The following is a 20943-nucleotide window of genomic DNA, read 5'->3' as shown; positions in this document are numbered from 1 at the left end:
TTGATGGTGTTGTTAGCCAGAGAGGTGAAGTCTTCTCTCTATTTTTTTCACCAAGAAGTGCTGTCTTGAAAAAATGTTTTGAGAGAGAGGCTGGGTGGTAGCACACCCATTTGAGAGCACATGTTACAATGCTAAAGGACACAGGTTCAAGCCCCTGTTCCCCACCTACAGGGGGAAAGCTTCATGAGTGGTGAAGCTGTGCTGCAGGTGTCTTCCTGCCTATCACCCCCTTCCCTCTCAATTTTTGGCTGTCTTTATCCCATCAATAAATAAATAAATATCATAAAAATTTAAAAATATATATGTTTAGGGGGCTGGCAGTGTACCCTGTTAAGCACACATAGTAGTCAGCACAAGGACCCATGCAAGAATCAAGGTTTATCCCACTCCCCACCTCAGGGGGGTCGCTTCACAAGAGTGGAAGCTGGTCTGCAGGTGTGTCCATCTTTCTCTCTCTCCACTCTCAATTTCTGTATTATCCAATAAAATGAAAAAATAGGCCACCAGAAAAAGTGGACTCTTATTAAGCCCAAGGAATAAATAACCCTGGAGGCAAAAAAAAAAAAAAAAAAAAAACAGGAAAAGAAAAAAAATGTTAATCGATTTATTCATTTACTTCACTAATCATGTCTTTCTTTCTTGATGTTTATAGAAATACAAATTACACTCTCTTTTCCTCACAGCTTTTTATTTTCAGTATGGGATTCTGCTAGTCTATTTATTTATTTATTCCTTTTGGTTGCCCTTGCTAGTATATTTCTTTGCAAAAAAGGCCCTTGTATTTCTGAGACTCCTTTCAAGTGAGGTCACACCTCTGAGTCCACACAGAAGTATTTCTTGAACCCCAGCCCCATGGCAGAATGTACTCAGCATTTGAAGATAGCTAGAGGCTTGTGTCCAGGCTCAGGTGTTCATGTGCTGAACACCTGCACTTGGTGTTTCTCAGACTGAGTTCCCAGCCCTCTTAGTGTTGTGCATTTACAGTCCAAGTTAAATCCTCAAGATCAGAATGCAAAGAGACTTTCCTCTCTATACCTCAGAAATGAGCTCCATTTCCCAGACTGCGAGCTAGAGCACTGTCAGAGGACTGTGAGCTGCTTAGTGCAGCATCCTCAGTGCCCATCCATAGTGACACTCTGCTTCTCTCTTTCCTTCTCCTCCTCCTCCTTTCTCTACTCTCTCTCTCTCTCTCTCATTAAGAAATGAACCGTCCCACCTGCAAAGGAGTCACTTCACAGGTGGTGAAGCAGGTCTGCAGGTGTCTGTCTTTCTCTCCCCCTCTCTGTCTTCCCCTCCTCTCTCCATTTCTCTATCCTATCCAACAATGACAACATCAACAATAATAACTACTACAACAATAAAAACAACAAGGGCAACAAAAGTAAATAAATAAATATTTTAAAACGTCTTTAAGAAAACATTTTAGGGAAAAAAAAGAAAAAGAAATGAACCACATTTTTAAAACTCAAATCCACACCACAGCAAACTATCTTTCTCAATTTTGGGAAGGGCAAGGGAAAGCAATCCTAAGCATGAAGTACTAGCCACTGTTGTTATGCACAGTTACTCCCTGTGTCAGCTCTGGCTTTGTACTTGGCTTCTGGGTTTTCAGTCCCCTGCGTCCTCTCTTTGGTGACTCCATGGGCTGGAAGGAGCAGTGGGATGGGAGCATAGAGCAAAGTGCCTGCTGTTCCTTTGTAGCCCTGACAAGGAGAAGGACATTCTAGGACTGGCACAGAGCTCCCACAGCAAAGTTCATTTTATTGTGTAGGAAGCCCCAGGTTCACACACCATGTGCACATCACATCAGCTCAAACAGCACAGAGGGGAGACTCCATGATCAGTGGAGGCTTGCAGTGAGCCTGGATCTCTATCTCAAAACCTCTGTCTCTCTCTCTCTTTCTCTGCCTCCAGGGCTATTGCTGGGGCTCTGTGCCCTGTACTATGAATCCACTGCTCCTGGAGGCTATTTTCCTCTTTTGTTGCCCTTGTTCTTTATTGTTATTATAATTGCTTTTGTTATTACTATCATTGTTGTTAGACAGGACAGAGAGAAATCTAGTGAGGAGAGGAAGAGAGAGAGGGCAGAGAAAGACAGACACCTTCAGACCTGCTTCTCCACTTATGGAGCCAGGGGCTCGAACCGGAATCCTTAGGTCAGTCCTAGAGCTTTACACCATGTGCACTTAACCTGCTGCACTAGCGCCTGGCCACCTTGGCTCTTTTTAAAGGATTCAAAAGAAAAGGTCTTCTGGAACTAGTGGGTCATAAGACCATAGCAGTTAAGTAAATAATAAAAGAAAAGAAACATTTAAAGTCTATTAGACTGACCTCATGTGGCAGTATAGTGAGCAGAGCAATTCCACACAATCCATTGCAGTTATTTAATCACAGCAGCCATCAGTGTTCCTACCTTCATTTGTTTGACTCCTTAACAGATCTCTGTAAAGGCACAGTTTAGAAGGGCAATGTCAGGGCACAGGCAGTGGCATATCTGGTAGAGCGCACAAATTACAGTGCACAAGCATCCAGGTTCTAGTCCCTAGCCCCCACCTGCAACAGGGAACCTTGATGGACAGGGAAACAGAACTACATGCTCCTGTCTATCTCTCTACCCTCATCTCTCCTCTCAATATCTCTTATCTTTATTCACAAGAAACAGTAAATCAAATCTTTTCTAAAGAAGGACACATTTAGTGTCAGAACTGACAAATAATCTGCCATAGAAATACAGATCTCAATGGTATTGGGCATGGACGAGCAGGAGTGTTCTCAGACAGGATCCTAGCAGAAGTTACTAATGGGCCCAGGAGAAGAGCCCTCGTACTGCAGTCGCCAGCTTTTCCTGTGCCAGATCCAGGTTCAAGCTCAATCCTCACCATATGATGGAAATAAGTGTCAGTGCTGTGTTGCTGCCTTTCTCTCTCTCCCTCTCCCTCTCCCTATCTTTCTTCCTCTCTCTCTGCTATCCTGTAATTCAGTGGATGGAGCTGGTTACTGGCACCATGAATTCACTGGTCCTGTCAGTCGTTTTCCTTTTTTTTTTTTTTTCCTATTTTATTGAATAAAGATATATTGGAGGGGAAAAGAGAGAATAAAGAACGATAGACACCTGCAGCGTGTTTCATCTCTAAGCATGTTGGGAACTTGGACTCAAACCCAGATCCTTGCACATGGTCATGTGTGCCCTCAGCCTGGTGCCCCACCTCCCGGCCTCTTGTTATTTTTGATCTATCTCCCTCCTCTACTGGAAGAAAGACAAACCCAGTGCAATGTCACCCTAGACATCACGGAATATAAAGTTCCTATTGCACCCTGTACCAAGGGATGTCTGCATTATAAGCAAGGGAACCTGGGAAGCTTGCTCCCATGGACTCAGCAATTTCTATGCCTGGGCACCTGCTTTCTGTAGGGTTTCCCTGGCTGAGTGCAGTGATGTTCCCACAGACACAGTGGCTCCATCCTGACGCCCAGAGGGAGGACCTAAGGCACCATGTGGGCACTAGCTCAAGGTGAGTTGGCCTGATTGGTACCATTCTTCAGCCTGAGTCTGCATGTTGACTGTTCTCCGTGTAGGGCATCAACAAGACTGTGGATAGGAAATGAGTGAGCTGCCAACTATTGAGCTGCTGCGCCGGAGACCACAAGACTCCACTTCTGTCTCCATCATGGCAGAGCCCTGCCATCTGGAGCAGACCTCTGAGGAGAACCCAGGTCAGTGTGTCCTCAGGCCCAGACACTGAGTAGGAACCAGCAGGGAGCACTGGTGAACCCCAGCCATTCTGCAAGTGTCCCCTCTGGGCCCATGACTGCCATCCTGATGTGGCTCCTGACATTGAAAGCCACCTGTAGGGGTGAGGGGGTCGTACAGGCAGGGCCCAAGACCCAACACAGTCCAACTTGGGGACACTTCCTGTTGTGAAATCAGACCCAGCTCACTGCTAGGGAGGGTTCTTATTTTTCAGTGGCTGTAGGTAGATAGTGGCTCCTCCTCTTTGTCTCTGGAGCCTCTCTCACACAGGACTCTGTCTCTGTGCACTGTGTCTCTTACCAGACCAGAGTGCAAGAAAGTGAAATGTATACATATCATAAATCCTCGCATTTCCCCTTGTAAAGGGCCCAGGGATTTGTACTCAGTCTTCATGCTGGGGAACATGTGCTCTCTGTTATTCCAGATTCACCCTGGTCCCTTTTGGAATTTCTGAAAGCAGCAAGGTGTTCATCACCTCCTGTTCGTGAAAGGCTCAGGCTGTAACTAGAGGACCGACAAGGCCAGGCTCCCACAGTGGATCAAGTTCAGACATCACAGAATATTAAGGGAGCCATTGTGTTAAAACCTTGGCTGTTCAATTTCAGTTGAGAAGTCACTATAAACAACCTGTCTGCATTGCCTGTGCTGACCAGTCTGAACACTTGCTAGAGTCTGCTGGTGACTGGTAACTTTGCAACAGTTACTCAACTCACACAAGGTTGCAAAGGGTATTGATGAGGTACTTTCTGGTCATAAATACATGTGCCAGTTTACAAATATATATATATAGAGAGAGAGGAACAGGGAGAGGGAGAGGGAGAGAGACATGAAGGAGGGAAGAGAAGGAAAGTATAAAGAAAACAAAAGAAATGAGAACTAAGGAACAATCTGGCTCATTTGATGTCAAAGAGAGGAATCTGACTGATCCCCACCAAAGAGAGACAAAGTGGAAGTGTTGGCCTTGTGATTGCAGCCAGACAGACACAGTGTCACAGAGGAACTGTGGGCCCTTTCCCACATTGGGAGCCCAGAGCAGGCCAGTCAGAGCCAGTGTTACATTAGAAGCATTTGAATGAAATGTTGGTGTCAGGTAAGTTGAGACAGCAATGCCTTCTAGTTGTGGGAAATACACACACACACACACACACACACACACACACACACACACACACACACACGCCCAACTTAGGCACACACAGAAAGGAAATAAGCAGAGGATTAAAAAACTGCCATGCAAAAGGAGACAAATAGGTCTCCAAAATGATCAGTGCACAGGTGGGTCCAAATCCGGGAGCAACCGCGAAGGTTAACAGACGGGTTAACAGTGTTTTAAATGCTTGTGGTCCATATACACAAGGGAAGTCTACTCACCCATTGAAGATGGAGAAATTATCCTCTTACGTCCTACTGTATGGAACTTCAGGTGGCCATGTTTAGTACCATTTGTTGGAAGGAGAAAGATGAGTATTTGGAAATCTCACTTATAGATGGAACTTAAGAAATAAGGAAGAGGTTCAAGGCCCTGGCTCCCCACCTGCAGGGGAGTCTCTTCACAGTCAGTGAAGCAATTCTGCCGGTGTCTGTCTTTCTCTCCCCCTCTTTGTCTTCCCCTCCTCTCTCCATTTCTCTCTGTTGTATCCCACAACAACATCAACATTAACTACAACAATAAAACAAAAAGGGCAACAAAAGGGAATAAACCAATAATTATATTTTTTAAATGCCCTTTCCCTTCATTTAAAAAAAATTAGCAAGAAAAAGCCAGATACATGGCAGACTTTAGACTGGGCTTGGCCTGTTGCAACAAGACCAGGCCTTGTGCTGTAACAGGAAGAGGAAGAGTGGGTGCTGGAGATACCCACTCTGCCCAAGGGTGGCAGAAAGGCTAAGATGGCTGTGGAGTCAGTGTGCAGGTGACTGTCAGAGACGGGGAGAAATTGTGCCCACTTGATAACTACTATTTTTTAAATCATTCTTTCCTAAGTAGAAAAATAAACTGAAAGGAATTTTGAAGATTAACAATAGGCTGTTTTGAGTTGAGGTAGATTCATAAACCAGTGTTACAGAAATTGATATCTTCCCTTTTTCAAAATGTGTTGCAACACCTTATCTTCCACCAGAGTCCAATGAACCCCCTGCACCTCATCTGCAGACTCTGGGGTCTAAGCACTAAACTCTAGTTTTCCACAGAAAGAAGTTCTTCTGTCCTTAATTTAAACTAGATTTTATGGACAGAAGTCACTTCCTAATTTAGGTGGCTCACTTATGTATTGTTAGGATTAAACTGAAGTTCTGTAGAATACAGTTTTTAGATCAGTATATAGTGCATAGTAATAGCCTTTCAGTCATTTATTTTTATTTTCCCAAATGTATTGTTCTTAATTTTACAAATACCTCGTGTGTTTTAGATTTTGCCCATTTGGCTTTGGCTGGAATTCAATTACTCTGCAGGTCCTTGTCTCATCATCTAGTGGGTAACAACCTTTTCTAACATGGGCCAGGGAGTGAGTTACTATTGTTTCCTTTCTCTTAAAGTTGATAATACAGAGTGGGGGAGAGAGCATAATGGTTACGCAAACAGACTCTCATGCCTGAGGCTCCTAAGTCCCAGGTTCAATCCCCCACACCACCATAAGCCTGAGCTGAGCAGTGCTCTGGTGTTTCTCTGTGTGTGTGTGTCTCTCTCTCTCTGCATCGCTCTCAAAAAAATAAATAAAATTAATTTTAAAAAAAGGATTAGAAGACCATTCCAGGCACACATGAGAAAACTCCATTTAGTCAGGACTATGAATGCCCTAACACAGTAAGGATTAATACTCTTCTGAAATCCCTTCTAGAAAGGTTTTGCAGTACATCTGGTGTCTCTGCTAGATTATTTTAGTTCCAAGAATTTAAAGTATTAACTTAGTGCAATTAGTCATAGGAAATATTCAAAGGCTGTAGCAATACAAAAACCATCCTTGATTAGGTAGCATCATGAATGAATCTCAGCTTGTAAGGAAGTGTGTATCTGTATATATACACATACACATAGTTGTATGAGAAGTTTTCGCTAAGGAACTCAGTGTTCTAAGAAACATTTAAGATTGTTTTATGTACTACATAATCCTGAAGTGTGAGGGCTTTATTTACATTTATGGTTTTTCATTCCATCAGTGAATGTCCTTCTCTAGTTAAGTGGAATTGAACTGCATTTATACTTCAAGCATTATTAACCTTGTGGATCTAGGACCTCCTGTATGCTTGATTTCACCACTTCTAGGCTGCTTTTTCATTCAGACAGAGGGACAAGAGAGGTGAAGAGAGACAGATGGCATACTGACTGCATTGAAACTTCTCCTGGTCCATTCTCTTCCCATGTAGGGCCAGGGTCCAATTCTGGGCAGCCTGCTCTACTTGGTGAACTATGTGTGTTAAAGGGTTCATTTTCCACATTATTTTAAACTGTTTTTTCACAGGTAGCATTTGCAAAACAGTGTCTTGGAATGAGGATAGGTTGACTTTACATGCCAGTTATAGGCATAGCTGCTCTTTACAAATTAGTGAAAATTCAGTTTTCTAGATATTGGACATTGCTTTTCTTTATTATAAATTCCCTTTTCTTTATTATTCCTCCCTCCTTCTCTCTGTCTCTCTCTATTATTTGTTTGTTTGTTTGTTTTACCAGAGCACTGCTCAACTCTGGCTCATTTTATGGTGGTATGAGCTGCTGAGCCTGGGACTTTGGAGTGTCAGGTGTGAGAGTCTTTTTGCAGAACCAATGTGCTCTCTACACCTGCTGGAACAGTGACTTCTTTGTGTCAAATTCTTCTCAAGAGAACATACCAGAGCATCATTCTGGCACATTCAGTGCTGGAACCAAATTCAGGATCCTATGCTTGCAGGCCCTGCTTTCTAACTTCTGAGCTCCCTCCTGGGTCACAGTAATTCTGCTTTTAAAAACAACCAGAGGGAGTCAGGCTGTAGCACAGCGGGTTAAGCGCAGGTGGCGCAAAGCACAAGGAATGGGATAAGGATCCTGGTTCGAATCCTGGCTTCCCACCTGCAGGGGAGTAGCTTCACAGGCGGTGAAGCAGGTGTGCAGGTGTCTATCTTTCTTTCCTCCTCTCTGTCTTCCCCTCCTCTCTCCATTTCTCTCTGTCCTATCCAACAACGACAACAACAATAATAACTACAACAATAAAACAACAAGGGCAACAAAAGGGAATAAATAAAATAAATATTAAAAAAAAAAAACCAACCATAGCACCTCTGAGCTTTGTGTGGATGCCAGTTATAGGCATAGCTGCTCTTTACAAATTAGTGAAAATTCAGTTTTCTAGATATTGGACATTGCTTTTCTTTATTATAAATTCCCTTTTCTTTATTATTCCTCCCTCCTTCTCTTTGTCTCTCTCTATTATTTATTTATTTGTTTTATTTATTATACCAGAGCACTGCTCAACTCCGGCTTATTTTATGGTGGTGTGAGCTGCTGAGCCTGGGACTTTGGAGTGTCAGGTATGAGAGTCTTTTTGCAGAACCATTATGCTCTCTACATCTGCTGGAACAGTGAATTCTTTGTGTCAAATTCTTCTCAAGAGAACATACCAGAGTATCATTCTGGCACATTCAGTGCTGGAACCAAATTCAGGATCCTATGCTTGCAGGCCCTGCTTTGTGACTTCTGAGGTCCCTCCTGGGACACAATAATTCTGCTTTTAAAAACAACCAGAGCACCTCTGAGCTCTGCTTGTGGTCATGCCAGAGGTTCCACTGGGAGTCCAGAGTCTCAGGCATGAAAGCCTTTTGTGTAACCGCTATGCTGCCTCCCGGTCACTGCAGTTGTGTTTGCAAAATAGACTTATAGCACCAAGGTTTGGTGCAGGGACCTGAAGGAGCCAGGAGCAGCCCTGAGTGCTGCCATGTAGGTGTTGTGAGCTGAAGCTGGGTTTGGAGGTCAGTTTACTGTGTCAAGAAAGCTTCATGGAACTCATTGTGACACCTGTGCTTTTCCTCCCTTTATTATGTTTTCATCAGAGTCTAAGTATTCTTTAAAGGAGGCTTGGTGCTCTTCTCTTTTCAGACCCACTAGAATTCTTTTCTCCATTGTACTGTCAGCATCATGACTTCCATTGGTTTGAAGCCCATCACTAACTCTTTAGAATCACTGCTGCTTGAATGTTGCTAACATTATGCTTGTTTACACCTGAATTGTGGTTTCTGGTGGGCAGAAGACGTGTGCTTTCTTTCCTCTCTCAGAGCCTAAGTCGTGTCTGATACTACGCAGTTGTTAAATCACCAATAGCCACAAACAACTTTTCATGCTTCTCTTTTCTGTTTTCATATTAGTATAAATAGAGATTGCTCTGGCTCTGTGAATGTCTTTTTTTCCTTCCCAAGGTACTTTCTGATTATGATAAGTAGTTATTTTTTGTTGTTTTTATTTTTGTAACTTACAGGTTTAAATTTATTCTGCTTTGCAATGGCACTTAGTCTTCCTGAGTTAAAAGTGCTAAAACTGTTTTTAAAAGACCAGAGGAATAAAGGGGGAAAATGATAGTTATAACTAAATATCTTTTTTAACATTTGTATTAGGGATTTAGTAATGCTTTATAAGATTATAATATGGACAGCCGTGATTCCACACCAAACCCATTGCCAAAGTTCTGTACTTCTGTCCACAAGAGGAACCACCATAGTTTTCACATAATCTTAGAAGTCAGCTTGGCTGCTTCTATTTCTTTCACTTTTTTCCAAGTTCTTTTGTTCCAATTTTCTATATTCTTTGTCCAAAAGGACATGGTACTATCTCTTTTTTAAATTGCAAAATATTTTCATATTAAGTATATACTTGAAATTATTATTATTATTATCATCAAGTTTATCAGTGGTGTGGTAGTATGAGTAATGGTCATTAATTTTCTGTTTTATGTGTTAGAACAGAGAGAAATTAAGAGGTGAGTGGGAAGAAAAAAGGGAGGGGGACTGGTGTAGTGGGTTAAGAGCCCATGGCAGGAAGTTTATGGACCAGTTTAGGAATCCACATTGGTGCCACCCACTTCCCACCTGCAGAGGGGTCACTGTACAAGGGGATGAAGCAGGTCTGCTGGTGTCTATGTTTCTCTCCCCCTCTCTGTCTTCCCCTACTCTCAATTTCCAACCACTATGACAGAAATAACAATAATAATAACTACAACAAAGATAAACAACAAGGGCAACAAAAGAAAAAAAGAGCCTCCAGGAACAGTGGGTTTGTAGTACAGGCACTGAGCCCCAGCAATTATCTTTGGGGGGGAATTAAATAAAAAAAGAAAAGAGATATATAGAGAGAGGGACTTTCAAACCTACTTCCCCACTCATTAAACATCCTCCCTGCTGGTGGGGATCAGGAGCTCAAACCCAGGTCCCTGTGTATGGTAAGAGCAGTCTCAGCTGTGTGCATCACCAGCCATGCCCCATTCTAACATGGTTATCTAGTTGTCTGTGTTTAGGTTGGTTCCACATTAGACTTACCAACTATATAGCTATATAAACATAGCTGTGCATGTGTCTTGGGATTAGCACACAATTAATAATCTAGAGGGGAGGGGGAGATGGAGAAGGGGAGAGACAGAGAGGTACCTGCAGCCCCGCTTCCCTGCTCTTGAAGCTTTCCCCACCTCAGGCAGAGACCAGAGAATTGAACCTGGGTTATTGTGCACTGTAAAGTGCGCTCAACCAGGTGCACCACTGCCTGGACCCTAAAAATATAAATATATAATTTATATTTTTAATGAGAGATACAAAAAGAGAAACACTGCTCAGCTCCAGGTTATGGTGGAGCTGATAATTGAACCAGGGACTTCAGAGCCTCAGGCATGAAAGCCTGTGACATGCAGAACCATTATGCTGGCTCCCCAGCAGGGACAGTGAAATATAAGGAAGTCAGATGAATGACATGCCTGGAGACAATCTGAGTATTCAAGACTATGGGAAGTTCTTAAAAATTGAGAAAAGTGGGCAGTTTGTGTGTCACCCAGTAGAGTACTTAAGTTGCCATGTTGGTAACCTTGGTTTCAGCCCCAGTCCCCACCCGCGAGGCAGGGAGGGGGGAAAGTTTTAGAAATAGTAGAACAGTTCTGCACCTCGGTTCTTCATCTTTGTCTCTACATACATTCAAAATGAATAAATAAAATAAATACAGCTGATTATGATGTTAGAGTCCTGTCGCTAATAGTAAAAATAACATAAATGATATATTAGTAATATATGAATAAAATAAATAAAAATTAAATTAAGACAGTTGATAATGATGATAGAGTCCTATAGCTTATGAGCAGAAGCCATAGCATTAACAACAGCAGTGAAACATCAAGAAGAAAATGACACATTGGCCTTTAGAGGATTTCAAATATTATGAATAGGGTACAGAAAAAGTACAAGTGTCAATAAATACATAAAAATATTACACTTGTTCAGTTATTATCAGGGAGGTGCAAAAGAAACTATAATGTTGATTATATTTATAAGTAGCATAAAAAAAGTGGGTCACTATTGAAATATATATATAAAAAAACTCCCATGCTCAGTGATTTGGGACTGAAATCATTGTTTCCATCTTTTTTAAAAAATGATTTTTTAAGGTGCATTAAAATTTTTTTATGTATTTATTTTTCCTTTTGTTGCCTTTGTTGTTTTTATTTTTGTAGTTATTATTGTTGTTGTCCTTGTTAGATAGGTTAGAGAGAAATGGAGAGAGGAGTGGAAGACAGAGAGGGGGAGAGAAAGATAGACACCTGCAGACTTGCTTCACTGCCTGTGAAGTTACTCCCTTGCAGGTGGGGAGCTGGGTCTAGAACCGGGATCCTTACGCCACTCCTTGCATTTCAGCCACATGCCCTTAACCCGCTGCTCTACTGACCAACTCCATGTTTCTATCTTTTTTTATTGCCTTTCTGAGCTTTTTAACTTTTTATTCATTTATTTATTCCCCTTTTGTGCCCTTGTTGTAGTTAGTATTCTTGTTGACGTTGTTGGATAGGACAGAGAGAAATGGAGAGAGGAGGGGAAGACAGAGATGGGGAGGGAAAGATAGACACCTGCAGACCTGCTTCACCACTTGTGAATCTACTCCCCTGCAGGTGGGGAGCTGGCGGCTCTAACTGGGATCCTTACACTCGTCCTTCTGCTTTGTGCCACCTGTGCTTTACCCACTGTGCTACCGCCCGACTCCTGAACTTAAACTTGTTTAATTTTCAGGTGTGGTAGTAGTGTACACAGGTTTTCATTTTTTTTAATTTTGACAAAAACATATTATGATATTTTAGAAAATTTGAACTTTTTATTTTGGAAAACGTGTACTTGCTTATTTAAAAATGTCACTTCTCTTTGAAACAACATTGAATGTTAAATTTTCTGAAGTCCTTAGTAGACAGTGTAGTACTAAGTTTTCCTAAAAAGAGAAAGGGCAGTCAGTTTGGACAGTGACCTTCAGTTCCCCAGGAGGCCAGTTTTGACCTGTGACCTTCTGACCTGCAGGCTGTGTGCAGATGCCAGTGTCAGCAAATGAGCGGCTATTCCATGACCGTTTGTCCCCACACTTGGCATCTGTCTGGGAGAGGCTGGGCTAAGGAGTAAAAGTCTTGTAGCTCTACTACCAGGCTTAGGTCCTATGGTAGTAGAGGTGTCACCTTGAGCTTTGCTGTGAAAGTACTGCTTACTGTAACATCCATCCAGAAGTTGGAAGTGCAACATCTTTAGTCTCTGCTACTGTCTCCTCCTGAGCTGACTCCAATCAGTCATGTCCTTACTCTGGCCCATGGAATGTGGACAAATGGGAAGCAGGCAGAGACCTCAGTGGCTGTCTGGCTATGGTATGGGAGCCCTTCTCCCAGCACTGAAGAAGCTCGGTGCCACCCTGTGGAGGCTTGGGGAACAGGAAACACACAGAAAATAGATCCAGTTGAGCTGTTACCTGCCTGCAGACACATGGTACCTCAGCTAATGCAGAGCTGCCCAGAGGAGCCCACCAAGGTTTCATCTGAGCCCTGTGCAAAGAGAGGGGTGATATAAGGCACAGAGTCAGGGAGTGATATTTATTATAGCAGTACAATCAACAAGAAAATACAGTAAAAGATTCTGTAACTACATACATACAGTGAAAGGAATAAGAGAGAGATTTCTGTGAAAAGACCCTCAAACTAGGATGTAAGAAGGCATCAGGGAAGATGACTCAAATGAAATGAGCTGGATGTGGAATGTTGACATTTTTCATTGTGACCCCACAAGACAAAAAGTTTAAAAGAACTGTCTTAGTCGGAGGGCTTCATGTCTTGAACCAGGAAGTTTACACATAGATGGCAGGACTGAGAACTAACTCAAAATCCTGCAAAGGATTAGGAAAATAATTGTTCTCAGTTGGATATCATAAACTAACAGGGAAAAGAAAGGGTTAGTTCTAGAAAGGGGAAGGGTGACTGTAGGCATTCCAGCAGACACCTAGGTGGCCTCACTGATTGCAAATTTGCCAGGGTTACCCCAGCAAGGTGCTGAGAGGAGACCTGAGCCCTTATCAGCTGAGCAGGGTGTAGACAGTGGGCTGTCTGGATCCTGCTCTGAGAGGCCTGAGATGGTCCATCACTGCACCTTTCTGTAGGTGTCACTCTCCTGGCTTGGAATTTGGAGGCTGTCTTCTTGTCATGCCTGAAATGAAACACTGAGAACTGTTTTAGTCAAATCAAAATCTCATATACTAGCTGAGAAAGTAAGCCAAAGAGCGAATTTCTCCAAGGAGATAAATACATGAAGGGGCTAAGTGGTGCCTGGTGAGCACACATGCCACAGTGAACAAGCACCTGGTTCTTGCCCCTGTCCCCACCTGCAAGGGGGAGGCTTTAGGAGCTGAAAAGCAAAGCTGTAGGTGTCTCTCTTTTCCCCCCATTTGTCTCTCCCTCCCATCTTAATTTTTGTCTCTAGCCATTAGGTAAATTGAGTTATTATCAAAAGAGTTAAATATATTAAAACCTAGTCAGCATGTAGTAGAAACCTTTCCTCTCTCTATACAGCAAAAATCTGCTGCCTCTACCCAGACTGTACTGCCACCAGTAGAATGAGTAAAGTCCTGCCATTGTTGGGATGTGATTCTCTTGTCCTGCTTTAATCAAATAGAACACCTTGTGTCTCACACATACTAGTTGATTGAATTAATCTCACATGGCCTAGGTTCACCCAGACTCATGGTGTAGATGAGGTGTGTCCAGGAGCCTGGTCACCTTTGTACCACTGGCATCAGTCAGGAAGGAGGCACCTACCTCTAGCAGGAACGGGACCAGGATGGAGGGCCTCACTCCTCCCTGTCTTCCTTGTTAATCTCTGTGTGGTTGCTGGTGCACAGCACGGCCATGATGCAGGAGAATTGAGTGCTGGTGGCCGTCTCCTTTTGGTGGAGCAGAGCGACACAGTCCATGATGTCCTCCATTGCCAGATTCATGGTGATGATGGGGTGGCTCAGGGCATAGTTGTAGAGTGACAGCTTGTGGGTGGCCCTGTCCCCACAACCCATCAGGTATTCAATTCTGAGCTTAGAGGCAGTGAGGTCCAGCAAAGGCGGCCATGAGGGGCCCCCATGTGGACAGTTGAACATGGAGCTCTTCCTGATGCCTTCCACATCATGGAGGGTGGTGTCAGTGTCATCCCTCTGGTCCACAGCCACCAAGATGTTCTTGTGGTGGCCTCTGCCAACAGAGCTGCCCAGTGTCCAGGTAGAGTCACCCCCAGTACAGAGACCTGTGAACATAGCATTGGGCTTAGCAATGGACAAAGGAGGGGCCGTAGCGAGCAGACCAGAGGCAGTGAGAGGATGAAGGACATGGAGAACCAAGGGGCTGAGAGTCTACTTCCTAACTGAAACCTTTGTAAAGGGACAGATGAAGAAAGCAAATCAAGTCTTAAGTGTAGGAGACGATTTCTGCATATCAGCAGGAAAATCTTTGAGGATTTGAGAAAGGAGACCTGGACTCCCTACTTTTGATTGAATTTGAAGGTGTATATAACTGGCCGTGGCTTTTTATTTGACAAAATAAGAGGTTTCTAGAAACTTGGAAGTAGAAGTTATGCTGGGTCACTGTTAGTTCTGGTGTATATCATGGTCCCGTCTCCCCAGTGAGGCTGGTTTTCAGTGTCATGAGCTTGTTTTCAGGAGGGAGAAATGGCCAGAGAGGTGGCACTTGCAGCAGAGTGTTCAATTTCCCTCTCCTCTGCTGGCCCTGTCCTGGGGTCTGTGCTTGAGGAGGAACTAACCTGGGGTGTCCTCAAATAGCTGCTCCAACAGGAAAGACTCCTGGTAGCTGGAAGCCAAGCCAGAGATTTCCTGTTCCTGAAATTGCTCCTCAGTCACAGGCAGTGGAGACATTCCATTTTCATGGTGATATTCACCATCTGTATGGAGAGAAATCCAAGCATAGGTTTAGGCTGAGGTGGCTGTGGTGAGCACATTGTGACCACAGGATGTAGCCAGAGTTTGGCAAGGGAGGAGTATCTTCCAGGGAGATGTGCATGGTTTTCTTTGGGGCTACTGGGTCCCTGCCAATCCTGCCCTCCACTCCTTCCTTGAGATTGCTTTTCAGTGTCATGAGCTTGTTTCAGGAAGGAGATATGACCTGGCAGGAGGCATATTCAGGAACCCAGCAGGTCCCCTCTCTGTTGCTGGTCTCCACATGCGAGGCTGCAGGAGTCATCTGCTTCTAATGGAAGCCCCTCAGTGGCTGGCATTTGACCCACTTCATGTTCATTCAGATGTTTGCCACCTACTTGGAGAGAAACCTGAATCTAGGTCCAGGCTGACCATGAAGAGACTCACCTCACTGTAGAAGATGACACATGGGCCTTCTCCTGGACCTTCTGTGCAAAGAAGGCTGTGTCTCTGTGTCTCTGTGTCCATGAATCTGACAGGAGACCCTGCCCTAGCATGTGCCCAAGAAAAGAGTTGACAAAGTAAAGAGGAAGATGCTCTTACACATTCCTGTGCCTGGAACGCAATGAATTCCTCATGAGAAAGAACTCTACAGAGCAGCCCTGTCTGCCACAGAGAAGTAGAGAAGCAAGGACTGTCATTAGAGCCTGTTACAGAGCCGTGAGTTGGTCAGTGTCTGCTGAATGCATGGAGGCCTATTGCCTGCACTTTTCCCTGTCAGAAGGTATTGAAGCTAAGCTGGAAACCATTTTCCCTGAGCCTTTGCAGTTAATGTCTCACTCCAGTCAACCTCTTCTTAGATTGCCCTGCCACTCACCTGCAGGTGGCTCTGTGGTTTCTTCCATCCTGGAACTCACAGAACCCTGATCAGGTTCCTCAGACTCGTGGGAGAGAAAGCAGTCAGGGTCACAGTAAGCCTTTGGAGTGAGCAGTGGAAAAACACATTTCCCAGCAGCTCTGTTTCCCCAGAGAGAGAGGGAGAGAGAGAGAGAGAGAGGGAGAGAGAGAGAGAGGGAGAGAGAGAGAGAGAGGGAGAGAGAGAGAGAGAGCCCTGTGTCCAGTGACAAAGCTACTTGACCCCTGGGAGTGACTGGTTTAGAGTCAACACTGCAGATTTAAATACCTAGATTTTCAGTACATCTTCAGAAGTGTGTTGACAAGGATATGTGGATTTCTTCCTGCTTGCTCTCTAGTCTCGGGATATACACACAGGTAACTCCCAGTTGAGTAAGTACTTTGTAATTTAAAATGTCAACTATCTAATCAAATGCTTTGAACTGCCCCCTCCACTTGAGGAGAAGCATTGCCTGGTGTATGAAGAAATAGGAAAATGGCATCAATGCTGCAGAGTGAAGGCCAACCATGACATGATGCAGATTTTCAAATTATGCAAAAGAAGAAATAAAAAAAGAGGGCTAGGCAGTTGTGCAGCTGGTTAGGCACACACCTTACCAAGTGCTAGAACCCAGGATTGGGTGCCACTACTCTGCCAGAAGGTCTTATTATTGACATGAGGCTGTTAATGAAGATGAGAAATTAAGGAGGAATTGGTTTGTGATAAATCATTAAAAATGATTGCATCCTAATGCAATAAAGAATTGTACAAAGAGCACACAGTATCCAAGGGGCATGCAGTCAGTATCCATAGGTCTAGTATATCTGTAAGTGGGATCTCATGAGAATAGCATAGTGGGATCTCCTAGCATAATGGTTATGCAAAGAGACTGTCATGCCTGAGGCTCCAAAGTCCCTGGTTCAACCCCCCGGACCACTATAGGCCATAAGCCAAAGCTGATCAGTGCTCTGGAAAAAAAGCAAAAGTAAGAAAGAAAGAAAGATCCCTCCTCAGGGCCAGGCAAGGCAGTATACCTAGTTAAGTACACACATTACCATGGACAAGGACCCACATTCAAGTCCTAGGCCCCACCTTAAGGGGAAAACTTCATGAGTAGTTAAGCAGTGCTCTAGGTGACTCTGTCTCTTTCCTTCTTTATCTCCCCTCCCCACTCAATTTCTTTCTGTATGTATCAATAGTAAAACAAAGAGACAAAAAAACTCCAAGGGAAGAAGATGGTGTCCCATACCTGAAAATGGGGGAAGATTTAAGATGGGAAAGAAAAAATATACAAGGTCACATGACTGAAAGATTCTAACTTAGTGAAAGAAGTACATTTACAAATTGGAGAAGATACTCCGAATTACTTTGTTCAAGTTCACATGACTCATTTCTTTATATTCCTAAATGTGTGAAACCACCTAGTAGCTCTCACCACCTCAATTCATTAAACATAATCAGCTCCAGCCCCTCCCCCCCTAATGGAAGTGCCAAGCTATCTCAAGAATTATGGGTTTATCTCTTATGGGAAACACAGAGCTCTGGAGTGGGATGAGCATGCAACTCTACCCCTATACTTGGATAAGTTTATTAACTATTATTCAGTCACTACTAAAAATGTGGGTAAGAGAATGTCTTAGTCCCCCATAGTAAATGTCATAGCTATTGTACTGCAATTCCAGAAAACAAATGATACTCAACGAACTTTCTTTTGCCACTGGACTTGGTGGCTACATCATGACTCCACAGCTCCTGGCTGTCTGTCATTTTCTTCTTTTTCATTTGATTTGATAGAGGGGAAACGGGGGAGAAAGGGGCATAGAAATAGAGAGACACCTGCAGTACTGCCTCACCACTCATTAAGCTCCCCCTGCCACAAGTAGGACTCAGAACTTGAACCCAGGTCCTCTTGCATGGTAACATGTGCACTCTACCAGTTACACAACTGCCTGGTCCCTCCTAGCTTGCTTTTGGTCCAGTATCATAAAGAAAACTTGAGCTTGTTATTTTCTCTTTAATTAGTAGAGTCACCCATTCCAGGGGGAAATAATTCACAGGGAGCAATCCAAACCACTCTGTATATGCAAAAGAATGTTGCTCTTTAATAGTTTTCTGGGTTGGCAAGGAAATCTTATAATTGGAGGAGAAATTGGGTTTGGGCTCAGTTGGTGGTGCTGGTGGTTAACTGCACATGCTACTATGCACAAGGACCTGGTTTCAAGCCCCAGGTCCCCACCTGCAGGGGTCTTAGCAGCTACATGTGTTTGCCTGAATCATCCATTGGGGGACAAGGGAGAGCACACAGCTGTCCTTGTGGGGGTCAGAGCACGTGTGGCTAATAGACTCCCAGATGGAGCTGTGCTCCCCCTGAGAGTCATGAGGAGACAGGCAGAGCCTGACTGCAGTCTTACTGAAAAGAGACCACGAAGCTGCGGTCAGCCCAGCCCAGGACCAGCGATGTGCGGGCTCTCGTGGCTTTCCTCATGTTGGGTTCCACCCACAATTCCATCAGGGGCACGGAGTACTTGATTCGGAAGTGATTCTGAAGTGACTCTTGTACCTGGAGAGGGAATAGAGCACAGCACTGTAAGCTTGTATCCCATAGATCTGTGAGCAGCTGAGTTTCTCCTAAGGAGATGGTGGGTTTCTTGCTTTTATTCAATTTTTATTGGGGGGATTAATGTTTTATAGTCGACAATAACTACAATAGTACATGCATAATATTTCTCAGTTTTCCCTGAGAGTTTCCCCATAATGATACACCCCCCCACTAGGTCCTCTGTCATTCTTTTCCAAGACCTGTATTTCCCCCCACTCCTCCACCCCAGTTTTTTACTTTGGTGCTTTACACCAACTTCAGGGTGAGCAGGTACATACTTTGTGTTGGAGATAAGCAGCACGTTAGAATATAAGATCAGTTGCCTTTTCTGCCACCTCCCACCCTTCTGGAATTTGCCAGAGCCAAAGAACTAGATATGGCCATGAGGCAACACTAGGTTCTTCTCTTCTGGACCAACCTCCTCCAAAGAAGAGCTGCAACAGAGCAGACCCACAGGGCAGTTTGTCACTGGCAGGCAGGACACAGGGGCTCCTGCTGATGTCAGCACTCACAGAGCATTACAGAGGAGTCTAGTTCCCCAGAAGGGCTCAGCAACCCAATTCAGTAGTCTTGAGCTCCACAGAGCTCCTGTGAGAGTTGAGGTCACTCAGGGCTGGTGGTAATGGAGGGAAGCTTAAAGGACAGGGCACAGGGCCTGCCACTTCAGTGTCAGGGGACAAGGAAGTAGCAGAGTCTCAGGACCTGGTAGAAAGGAGACACTGAGAGGGAGTTAGGGGAAGTGAGGGTATTGGGGCCCTGGTGCTTGGTGCTGGTAGAGGATCTGAGTGGGGGTGAGAGTATTGTGCAGACACCCTGTGTCAACAAATCACACTGTAGTGAATTAACACTTACCCCAAAATATAAGGATAAAAAAATGTAAGGGGACACTAAGAGGTCAAAGGAGAGAGGATGAGAAATGTTTCAAAGAACCAACTCAGGGACACAGGGCCAAGGCCTGAAGGCAGCACAATGTCTAGAGTGTTGCGGTACATAATCAACCCCAAGTATCCTTTGCAGTTTTTGCCTCAGTGACTCTGCCTCTCTTCCTATCCATTCCTCTCCCCTTTTCTTTTCTCTTTCCTTATTTTCTTTCTTTTTTGTTCTCTCTCTCTTCCTCTCTCATAAAAATAATTTTAAATGGATCTATGTGTGACCTATAGGGATCAGATTGCATAGATCCAAGAGTGTGAAGAAGTCATTCCATTGTGGTCTCAGGTTAACATACACACTTAGATAACAGGATTCTGGAAAACTGACTCTAATCTCCTTTAAGCCAGTCATCACTTTGGGCTTGAGGGGGGCAGGAAACCTATGATCAGCCGAGAATAAACCAAACATTCAAATGTTTCTCAACTCAAGGACATACAAAGCTATTCCTTAGCTTGCCCAGAGTAAGCCCACAGGACTCAGATCCTAACAGGTCAAGCCTGCTCTCTGGCATCAGCAGAAGGGAATCTCATGAGCACAAGTAACTGTTGATGACTAGGGCTGAAGCTGAGGATCCTGTCAGTGGGAATCACACAGAGCACCTCCTGGGACCACCCTCCTCCTCCTCTGCTGGTCACACAGGGCATGTGAACAGACTCTACCATAAGCAGGGCAGCCAGCCCAGACACCCTGAAAGCCTGGAAGAGTTTCTGGTAGACACAGACATCCTCTACTCTTCACTCCTTGATGCGAATGAGAGAGCTGGGCACAGCACTGTGTGCACTATTCAGCTCAGTCTCCAAGACTGAAGATTCCACTGTAGCCAGGGACCCTGGGCTGTGATGTCAGTGGTAAAAGGTCAGTGTCATAACAGAGTTGACAGAGTGACCCTCTGAAGCCAGTTGCACCTACAGCTTTGAGTCTTTTAATCTTTTCCTTTTGAGATGACTATAGACTTCCATGCTTTTATTGGAAATAATAGAGATTCCAGAAGCCTTGCCCCTATTTCATGCAGTGGTCATCTAATTATATAATTCTAAACAGAGTAAATATCACTGTAGGATATTCACATGGATGCTGTCACAGACATACTATTACCAGGAGTGTGTGTGTGTGTGTGTGTGTGTCCGTGTGTACATACACAATGGCAATGTTATCTTCATGAAACCATTTTTGAAAGAATGAATCCATTGGCAAATGAGTTGTGGACATTCTTTGATGTCCTTCAACTCTAGTGTAAAAGACACACATTCAAGGAACTATTGGAGGACTTGATGTATCCTAGAATAGATGCCTTAGCTTCTTGGTATGTTTTCTCTTTTATTCATTAATTAATCAATTTATTTATCTTAATGAGAAGGATAAGAGCATTGATCAGCTTAGGCCTTTGTCAGTAGGAT

The 20943-nt window shown here is 44.0% G+C and overlaps 1 long non-coding RNA gene across 1 annotated transcript in view; it reads left to right on the top strand.

The window, feature by feature from the left end:
* The window catches only part of LOC132536781 (uncharacterized), a 43517-nt gene extending 39905 nt beyond the window's left edge, over positions 1–3612 (top strand). Inside the window, exon 5 of the long non-coding RNA XR_009548311.1 lies at positions 3577–3612. This is a non-coding gene — a long non-coding RNA (uncharacterized LOC132536781). The remainder of the gene's footprint in view (positions 1–3576) is intronic.
* The last annotated feature ends 17331 nt before the right edge of the window (positions 3613–20943 follow it).

Source organism: Erinaceus europaeus, chromosome 2, assembly GCF_950295315.1.
Source record: "Erinaceus europaeus chromosome 2, mEriEur2.1, whole genome shotgun sequence".
Lineage (NCBI taxonomy): Eukaryota > Metazoa > Chordata > Mammalia > Eulipotyphla > Erinaceidae > Erinaceus > Erinaceus europaeus.
This window is presented reverse-complemented; position numbering and strand designations above follow the sequence as displayed.